Here is an 11450-nt window from a genome sequence, read left to right on the forward strand (position 1 = left end):
AATGACGTCTCAGCGATCGCGTCTCAGCTTTGTGAAATCGTGACTGTGGGCAAACATATTCCACTGCAACATCTTAGTGTGAATAGCTTTATTGACATGGACAATTAGACCTTTATTACAATAATTACATACAGATTTAATGTTAGTTCTGTGTCGTCAACCAGACCGTTGACCTCAGAGACAAAGGTCAGAGAGTGTGGACAAACAAAGCTGCATCACATTGACTCATTCTCTTCTCAACCCAACAGGAAATTCTTTAACTGCACTTTTTTCTTCTTTTTCCCCCTTTTTGTAAGATTTCACCACCTCTATTAAAATGTGAACTTTATTATGCCCGCTTGGTTCGCTCCGTTTGATAATGCCACGTTCTTAAAAGGGCAAATTAAATCTGGGCCGGATCCCTCCGGAGTGTCTCTGTGCTTCATGCAGGTGCTTCCCATGTTGGGTGCAGAGGAGAGGGTGCAGATCACACGACAGCAGCCGTCCATCGTCTGTGGCGTCAGTCGGGACAGATGGTGGGATGCAAGGCGACGCCGGCTCACACCCAGCAGGATTGATTACAGCTGCCTTGGGTGAGAAGGTGAGTGGGTGGTTTTAACAACACGCATGTTGGCGTGTGCCTGCATGCGTGCTGCACGTCTCCCTGTACATGTACACCAGCAGCTCCAATGTTCCAAGGCTGTCCCGGATGATTGATCCCCTCACTTGCAGAGTTGTGCTGAGGTTGCAGTTCCCCCCAATGCAGCGCTCATCGCTCAGGATGCACCCCCCGCCACGCTCAATCACACACACAGTTCTCAGGTATTCAGAGGGGCCACCCTGGAGGATCCACCACAATAATAGTCACCTTTAGCTTTTGTTGGGGTTACAAGTACTATTCCCTGTTGGTACAGTTTAATTAGGAGCTGTTTTCATCTATTCATTGGTGCATTCAAACACTTAAGCCTGAGATGTAAAAAGCTGTGTGTTATGTAAATTTAAATGTATTTATAAAAAAAAAAAAAAAAATTAAAATGTCATTAGACCAAAAAGGTCATGATGCTTGGAATGTCGGGAATCAATCAATACTGCAAAGCCATGGATTGGAAAATGAGTGGTCGTAAAGTAAAGTATATCTTAATGAGATGAAATATGAACAGAATGTGTATCACCACTCTCCCAAATAATCAAATAAAGCAGATTTGAGCTTAACCTTAAAATTAATTCTAATGCCTAACCTCAATATGAGATGTAACTGTAAAACTTTAGCATTCGCTAGCGCACATTTCTTGTAGAGTTGTAAGGACACACACATGTACGCATGGGTTCATAACGTTTTTGTGACTCACACACACAGAATACAAAGGTCACTGTCTGAAAGAGCAAAGGAGGTATCGGGCATACAGCTGGCCAATAGAGGCACCACACACACACACACACACACACACACACACACACACACACACACACCACAAGTGGTGCCAGGTCAAGTCCCAAGGAAGTAGGGCAGAAGTGTCGCATAGACTCTCTCACTTGACGGCTGAGTGCTGACATCCCGCCGCTGGTCTGGGATCCAGGTTGGAAGCTGAAGGAAGGAAAGAAAAACCACACGTCGTAAAAACATCATCGATATGGAAACGACACGTAAAACACTTTAGAATCTTAACAGCATTGCCAGGTGCCTTTTTTTTAAAACCTTACAACTGTAAAGGAAACGAAAAAGCAAGAGGGCACATATCATTGACTGACTGCTGTTGAGTTCACCACCACATTATAGTTATTATTATTCAGCTTGTCATGTGTTCGCCCATCAGCTGTTCTTTAACGTCCGCCCCTTTTCCCTTTCATCTGTCTGATGCTGCCCCATTAACTACTCTGTCCTTGAGCTCCCAGTCTCCTTACTGGTGATTTAACCAGCCTTTTCCTCGTTCCATCGTATTAAACACTCATACAGAACAGACTCCTTTCCTGTATCTTCCTGTATTACAGTGAATAGTAGAAGCAGTACCCATCATAGTCCGAGAAAAAAAACAACACGATTTTATGCATCAGGCGTTTACAGATGGGCTTAATGCAACATGACATTATTCTTAGTTGATCTGAAGTGGCTGCTGCAGCACATCTGTGATGTGCCCGATGCTCAGTAAGTCTTTTGGAAAGAGCTCCAACTGTGTGTGTGTGTGTGTGTGTGTGTGTGCGCCCTCAGTGGGGCACTGTGCCAACATGTCACCTCATGGGGACATGGGAGAGAGAGCACACGCTCATATTCATGCAGGCGGTGAGACTGTGGAACGGGTAAAGGTCAGCAGGGTCCCCCGGTGGGAGACGGATTATACAGGACAGCCATGTGTGTCTCGGGGAGCTCGGGTGTAGTTTTATTTACCCCTGATCGACGTGGAGGCAAAAATCTGATCTGCACGGCTAGACAACGTGTCCTTTATCTTTAGACGGACCAACCAAAATCATCTTTTGCTGTGATTGAACAATTCCTTGTTTTTTTGTTTTTTTTATCAAGCAGCTTTTGTTTGGGGATATTGCCTCACATTAAAATTAAATTCTTCTTTTAGAGTTTATCCTCTTCATCTTTTCATAAAGCCTTTATTGCAACTCTAACACCTCATATTGAGCAGCCTCTGTGTCTTCCTGTGAAAGTCAGTGGTCAATATATCCGTGTCTCATTTTCATATATTGCTCCAGTCCCATAAGATAAGACAGGACGGAGACGGAGAAGCGTGGTCAGTGAGAAGAGACAGAAAAAGGGAGATGATGGCAGACAGACAGACAGACAGACAGACAGACAGACAGGAAATGAGTGGCACAGCAGTAATGGGCAGAGTGCTCTAACCAATCCCCCGTCTCACCCCACCGTGCACGTCCAGAGACGTGGAGGACGTGCCGGGACCCCCGGGCCCGACATTACCGTGGAAACGTGGGACGATGGCTCTCACAGCGCGACGGCATCAGACGAGGCTCCGCGTGTCTGCGTGCGTGATAAACTGTCTCTCTGGCTGGATCACGCTCTGCGTACAGGCAGACGGGTGGTTCCAGGACAGGAAACACACTTTACTCCCACAATGGAACGCTTTCATTAGAAGGAGAGTGACATTTCCTGTGGCGATCATGTGTGAAGGTGTGTTTTTGTGTTCGTGCAAGGTCACGTAATTCTCACCTAGATAGCAAAAAGAAAAAAGGAAAAGGTATGCAGACAAAATGTCGGTAATTGGATATGATCGTTATGGAATCTCTCCTGAACCTGACCACTGATATTGTTTCATTTCGAGATAATATAAGATAATCCTTTATTATCCCACAGTGGGGACATTTACAGGGTAACAGCAAAAGGGGATAAATAGGGGTGCAAATAACAAAAGCATCTGTAGCAGATGCAAAATACAAAATACAAGAACATTAATTATCTACACCTAATCAATTATATTCATATCTATCTACGACACCACTATTTTGATGGGTCTGTATTGACTGACATGCCTTAAGGATGAGTGTAGAACTAGATCCACCACATGAAGACTTCTCCATCTCACGTAAATGAATACAGATGGTGACAATTGACTCAAAAATGATCGTTATGATGAGCGTTAATGTGTGCTCGATCACAACCTTTGATCACAAACCAGCAAAGACACAGGTGAACCTAATCTACCCTCGACCACTTAGACCTGGGAGCAGAACACATGGCCCTGTTTGCTCTGTGTTTCCTTCAGCTTGTTAAGTGCAACCAAAAGTGAGTGATCCTTCTGACTTTATGACGTTCCAAAGAGAATTTGACAAAGTTCATGTCAAAATAAGACTCCAGTCCTCCCCGATTAGGTTACAACTCAAAACAGGCCATGTTAAGGTTTTAAGTGAAGTTCCCCTTTTTCTCCTCTTCGGCTGCCAGTTCAGTGATTATTGGTAGTAAAGTATTATTTCACATTATTCAGATAAGTAAATCAGCATCTGATCTGCAATTATCACCAACCTAAACAATATAATGTATGTAATGTAATATAAATAATGAAATATAGAAGCAGATTTTAATTTCTCCATCTCTCTTTTGCTCAGTTAAAATTCAAGTTCACTCTTGGCGTGAAACTAGAAAACATAGCCGAAGTTGATTAAGTGAGACTACTTCTTGGCTCCCATCCTCTCATATATTTAAAAGTAACAGACTCCCTGCCAATCACTAATCAGCATGTCCTTTATAACTCAATTAACTGCACGTGTAGTGCACCGCATGCTGTTTCTCCTGCTGATGCCATCTGACCGCCATCTCCCCCACAACCAACAGAATCGCCCTCTTTCTCATTCAGAGTAATGATGTTGATTTTATTGTTGACAGATTCAAGGGTTTTTTTTCCCTATAATTAAGCATTAACCTCAGCAGGAAACCTAATCTGCTATCTAGGCTTCTGATAAAGCAATGAAAGCAGTCCAAATCACCAACGCGTTGATTGGAAATAATGAATAAATGATACTTAGATGGAAATATATCCGACTGTGTATCATCATTAGGCAAAGTTTGATTTTATTTAATTGAATGCACACCAGTACATCACTCATAATCAAACACAAACACACATTTCACTGTCAATATTCCTCCATCTGAGCTCGTTTATCATTCAAAGTGCGCTGTTTTTTTCACAGTATCCATCTTCCCACCCACTACTACCTGAATCTTTTTGGTTCTGATCATTTTTCATGCTTTCCCATCCTGTTGAATCTCATGCATTAGCCAGTTTCTAACCGTTTCAATTCCATTATCACCTCTCTCCCTCCCCCCTCGTTTTCGAAATCAAATCCCCCGTCCGCCCCAGACACCGTCAGCGAGCCCACCCTAATTGCACGCAGCAGATTCTTTATGAGAATGGGCAGTTCTGCTGAGAGGAGGAAAAACAATGGAAAAGCAAATGCTGTTTCTATTGATCAGCCGGCGCGTCTCCTCCTTCCAGCCCGGCTGCGTGGGCCGGTTCTGCTCAGAGGTCTGATGTGTCATACGATTAAGTGTCCGTGTTAGCCTCCGGTATAGACGGGCAGAGCTGTAAATACAGGCTGCTCTCAGCAGACGCACATGGCTCCTTAAGTCGTGCAGCCATTAAAAGAACACGGAGGGCGAGTCTGGAGAAATGGATCACCTCCAAAACATGGAGAACGAGCAGCTTGTTGGCCCTCTGAGGGGGAATAACGCAGCAAATCATCACACAAGTCAAATGGAAGTGGTCGCATCAACAAGTGGAAGTATGTTAGCAAGAGTTCTCAAGGAAGCAGAACAGAATGACTCATTTTCAGCGAGCAGCGTGACTCATGTTTTTCTTTTACACCCCCCACTCTTTTTCTTTTAAAGGTTCCCGTGGTCAGACACTGTGACAGATAGCCTCACCTCCAGAGACAGCTAATCTATAGGCGTAAATCAGACCGGGGCTGAGGTCTACAGGTACTGCCCTGCTGGTCTCCACAACCTTTCAATACCTCTAATGAAGACGGAAGACCGATTAGATTAACTTCCCCCTACGAGACGGAGGAATGTTAGCTGGTGGAATTGTGCATTTGCAAACTAGAAATTACAGACTGATAATCACTGAAAAAAAGAGGATGCTCTTCTTTTTGTTCATTAGTGGAATAGGAGAGGTCTTCAAAGTTTTTCCCCTCATACAATACAATTGTGTTGCTTATTAAACCGTGTATAAAGGTATGATATATATATTACAATGCTAAGCCATTAAAATAATAATTGTTGACAGATTCATCATATATTTTGGAGTTCTATATTGGCATTTCTACACCACGATTTCACATTAACACAATAATTAACATTTAGATTTTCTCATTAATGTTAATGTGTATTTTTGGACATTTTTAATTTAATATCAAAGTGTGGGATGAAATAATTTTGTCGACCCCCTGCGGTAACTCTGCAGACCCCCCGTTGAAGATCTCTGAAATAGAGGGTTATATAGAAGATATCAAAAGATAGGCGTACTAGACAGAAAGCAGTTAGGAGGGAGTCATCCCTTCTACCGTCTACTAGTCCAGCTGACCTTTTAACCTATATGTGATGGTAGATGATATATGCAGTACAAAACTCTTCCTTCACTCTCCAAACACTGCGGTTGCTTTTCTCTCTCCCGCGGCGTGACGGGCAGATGAGGTTGTGTGAATAAAGAGTTCTGTCGTCTCGTCAATAGTTATCAAGGTCAGGGTCGGAGGCAGACAGGGGGAAGGTGATTTACTGCTGGAGGGAGAAGGTGGAGCGTGAACGAGAGGAGAAAGCGGGGAAAGGTAAGGGCATCTACAACAAGGAGGAATGAAAAAAAAAAGCCTGCAGAGAAACCTCATGCATGATGCAGTTTATCTGTAAGTTCAGAGAGGTCACCTGTCTGGATGACTCCGAGCCCACTCATCAAGTACGTTCCCACATGTCCACTTAATCAGCAACATTCCTCACTGAGGATTAGCCATGTTAGATAATGTGAGGATTGGGGACCTGGATGACCTGCGATAAATCACGGCGCAGCACGGCTAATTAGCCCAAAAAGGTCTGTTTCTGGTCTTTCTTCATATGGCTGTCTTTATTGCACGGCCGTGCGTGCTTCACTTTAATCACTCGCCTGTATCGGTTGAAGATTTATCACGCCGAACATCGCAACTAAAGTCACATCAATATACTGTAACGTGTGTGTTCCTTTCCGGCTCGCAGTGTTTCCATGCAATCCCCTGTCAAATTACAAAAAGTGTCAGGCCGACGTAGTTAATCCAGCACACGGGTCCCAGGGGAGTCCTATGCGGGCTAATCGTGCTTCAAAGAATAATTGCAGTCATTTAAAAACCATGCGTGAATGGTATTTGATAATATGAGTTCCTTTTCCCCACAGACTCAGTTTCCCTGTGATCCTCCACGCTATACTTTCTGCCAGCGGCGAGGACTCTGCTGGGTCTGCTGATTGATTCACCACCATGTATGACATTGGGGTCATCACTGGGAGTAAGTTCATGTGTATTTAACCCTAAAGATGTGCATTGCTCAACAAGAGTCTGCACTTAGGCACAGTCTACTTTGAGCTACATGCTAGCATGCTAACATCTCCCTCACTGTCAACAAGGACTCTGCTGGGTCTGCTGATTGATTCACCACCATGTATGACATTGGGGTCATCACTGGGAGTAAGTTCATGTGTATTTAACCCTAAAGATGTGCATTGCTCAACAAGAGTCTGCACTTAGGCACAGTCTACTTTGAGCTACATGCTAGCATGCTAACTTCTCCCTCACTGTCAACAAGGACTCTGCTGGGTCTGCTGATTGAGTCACCATCATGTATGACATTGGGGTCATCACTGAGAGTAAGTTAATGTGTATTTAACCCTAAAGATGTGCATTGTTCAACAAGAGTCTGCACTTTGGCACAGTAGCAGTCTACTTTGAGCTACATGCTAATGTGAGCATGCTAACATCTCCCTCACTGTCAACAAGGACGAAGCCGGAGAGGGAGATTGCTCTCTCCACCACGTGACCTCGATGTCAGAGCCTGAAGAAGAGCCCGAGGGGGGGATGAGAGGTGATTGAGGTGTTGGAGGTGCTGATGCAGTTTGGACTGAACTTGATCTACCCGCAGGTAGCAAAAAAATACACATTTCATGTGTTCCAGAAGATACTGATGAACCTGGATGGTAAGAAACTTTCACTGAAAATGAATTCTTGTGTGCAATCTTGAGCAACTTGACCCGTGAAGGATTTTCGAGTTTGAAGTGGAACAACATGTGGTTTAATTCGTCAAAATTCACCTGTCATTCGTGCTGGGAATATTCCCCCCCAATAAATTCCTACCGGTTCCATCCTGGTTTGAGGTATGTAATCCATAATTCCATTTTGAAAATGTAATTATGTTTCTCTGGAAACATGCACTGTGGAGCCACATTGTGAAAGACAGCTGTCTCATTTCGCTGCCGTCTGGCTGCTGTGACTGACAGCGCCTGTATCTGAGCATCGCCTTGCTTTGTTCCCAGTGATGATGTTATTTGATGCATGTCAAACATAGAATGACAGTTAAAATGTATTGAAATTTGAAAAGTGAAAGTGAAATAATATGAATATCAATCCATGTTTTTGGTTTATTTTGGAACTTCCTTCCTTACTAAAATGGATGGACATTCGATATGTAAAAATGTGTTGAATACACAGAATAGAAATGTTTCTTCAGGCCTGGAGTGACAGATTGTATCGGGCTTGCCCGGTGGAATAAATAGAGGCATTAGCAGCTCTGCAGCCCATTCCACTGCCGAGGCCTGCTGGCCTGTGAAACGTGCAGCATGGCAGTGTCTTGGGCCTCACCACACTGTGATGAATGGCTTATATTCCTCCGTGTAGCATATTAAAGTCAGATTACGTGATGGATAGCAGGCAGCAGACAGCAGGAAAGAAGGAGGGAGAGGTAGAAGGGGAGGATTAAGGAAGTGGGGGAGAGAGTTTTTGATAAAATATGTAAAGTGAGGAAATGAAATCCCTGACAAAAATATCAAAACTGCCCCCCCAACCCATCTTCTACCTGATGAAGAGAGCAGAGGCAATTTTGAATTTATAATGAGTCCCTGTAGGATAGTGATGTCCATAGGGTTAGTGTTAGCTTAACCCCTCAGAAAGTTAGCCCACGTTTTACCCACAAATCTCTGAATGACATCTCATTCAGTTTCCCACCATGCACCATTAATACTTCAGGTGCCAACAAAATGTTACTTCTATTGAAACGACAATCCTTTCTCAGAAAGGAGCAGGTTTTAAATCGTAGTCTCTTGACTCAACTGATGATGTACCACAAACTATTCACACTGGAGCTAATATGAGTCTCCATTTTTCAAACCCCTACAAAGTTAATTCACCATCCATATATAAATATAAACATCTCCTGCGTACAGGTTAGTTTAGTGCTAGAATTTTGCACTTAAGGTGGGATTAATGCTGTGCAGCTTTTGTCCCCCGCTTGCTGTAAATCACCCGAAGGCATCGTGCTGGAGCTCAACACCCCCAGCATGATCAGTCAGACGGCAAGAGCAGAGGTGAACAGTTTATAGGGAAGTTCTTTCAAACTCCAAGTAGGAAACAGTCTGAAATCGAATCAATTATTTGTAAAACAGGATTAATCATTTATCAATCATATGAAATAACCTTGAGTGACAGAATCTGGCAATTCCATAATTGCCATACGACCAAAAAATATTTTTGTCATTATTCATGTTCTCACATTCCACGATTTTCTTCATTTTGAGAAAATGGTCATAATCACATACAAAATTTCCATTTTCATTAGTGAGCTGTCATCACATGCTCGGTCCAGTAATTGCTTTCCCACTGTGCTGATGTATCGCCACGGTGACCGAGTGAGTGGACTTGCTGGATGCCCGAGCTGCTCTGGCGGTGATGCAACGCTGGCCTTTTTCCTGGCCAGTCTATCTCTGTGTGCCGGCTGGGGAATATATAGACGCTCCGGTGTCAGTGGGGCATCCATCGGCCGATTGGCAGGAAGGCTCAATGGGTCAATGACTCAGCCGCGGTATGAGGGAGGGGGGGTTAGTTTACCTTCCACATCTCGAGGTGTCACATGGATCAGAGGAGATCGATCCTTGGCCTCATCTATTTAATCACAGGTAGAAGGATGATATTGACTTATTGGCTTTGACGTGAAGGCTTTAACAGGACACATGGACTCTGGAGTCCTGAGCCGGTCCCCCCCCCCCTTGATCAAATACAGTAAGTGTTGAAAAGAGTCAGCCGTGTGTAATATACCATCTTTAAAACAAAAATAAATAAATAAATGCAAATGACAAAATTTGAAAGTGATGCATTGCAGCAGCGTGGCTGGTTGCCTTTCTGGCAAGGCTTATCCCTCATTCGTTATTAATATATTTACTATTTGTTTCATTAATTTACAGGGATGATCAATCACCTCAGCTGTAGCCAGAATGAATCCTCCGGCGATGCTAATCGTGTGGAGAAAATTTGAAACGGTGCATCATCAGTCAACTGGCTCCATCAGACTCTGTTATCTGAACTAAGTGTCCTCTCATTTTAATTTAATTCAGTGTTCTCTCCTCTGTCTCCCCCCTCTCTCTCTCTCTCTTTCTTGTTCCCAGAGAGAAGGAGAAAATACACCCTGATCAGCAGCAGAAAATGATTTTGGCAGCCCGGCCTGACAAACTCCCTCCAATCTCTGTCTACTTCTTCATCGTGATCAGACCTTTACAGCTTTACACTTAGTTTCCAACGCTTACATCAAATGATCATCGATCATTTCGCGTTACGTTTTGGAGTAATAAATGTCCCCCCCGGGCTCAGAAGATAAAAAGGTCCTTTAGCTGGGAACTTGTTTTCTCACTCTATTCAAGGACTGTTTACTAGAGCTGAGCATACATGCATAATTAAAGCTTTTATGAATATCTAAGACCGGGCATTTAACCACGCTCCTGCTGGAGGCTGAATATTAATCCTCAGAATGCTCTTACCAAGGTCAGGGGTTGAGCCAATTTTTCATTAAATACTAATTTACCCATCATGCTGGGTGAATGGGGAGTGATGGACGGCCTCAGTGTAGTGATCGGCAGTTGTGACACTTAAAGTGGAACGCCACCCATAATGCAGCAAAGTCTATTCCCCTGGTCGGGGACGTCACTAGGATTTAAAGACAATCTTTGTGCTTGTATCTGTTTAGAATTAGAACGACACCAGTGAAGAAGTCAAGCTATAACAAGTTACTGTCATGTTAACACAGTCACATTAAAGCTGCATGCTTAGAACGGGCCCTGATTATGTAAATGTGTCTTAAAGTGATACCGTATATAATTCCTCTCTCCATTAGATAAGGTGCAGGTCTAAAGAATGTACTTTAATTACCGTACTGTAGGTTGGTTCAATGAGAGTGTAATTTTCCTCATAAAGTATATAGTAGAATAAATCAAGACTGGTTTTAAAGGTACACATAAATATGAACATAACCAAATAACTGTATTTTGTATGTATTAATTCTGTAGTTATTCCAGCAAAATTAGGATACAGTGTCTGTAAAAAGAAATCTAATAAAAAATATCTAAAAAATAGGCTTTCTAAAGGCTCTTTCTAAAGTATATTCTTTCTACTGTGATGCTATAATCCTAAAACCCTATGTATGCCCTATTCATCAGTATGAGATTAGTCTGAAAATAAAGACTCAACATTTTTTTTTTAAATGTGTTTTTCCAAAATAAAATAAATAAATAAAATAAATTGAGGACAATTTAAGGTAGCTCCAGCCCCCCTTAAATAGGCCTAACAACATCACTGCCCCTGGTCTAGATTTATTATGTGTTGTCAGGCTTTTGTGGCTCCAGAGGGTGCTACGAAAAAAACAGATAAATTGTCCTTTAGGAGTGAAGACCAAAAGTTTGAAAATGAAATAATCTGGAGGTGAATAGTGAGGGAAATGTAGCTTAGCTGACCTCTGTAGCATG

This window comes from Eutrigla gurnardus (genome assembly GCF_963514095.1).
Source record: "Eutrigla gurnardus genome assembly, chromosome: 6".
In the NCBI taxonomy this organism is placed as follows: Eukaryota; Metazoa; Chordata; class Actinopteri; order Perciformes; family Triglidae; genus Eutrigla; species Eutrigla gurnardus.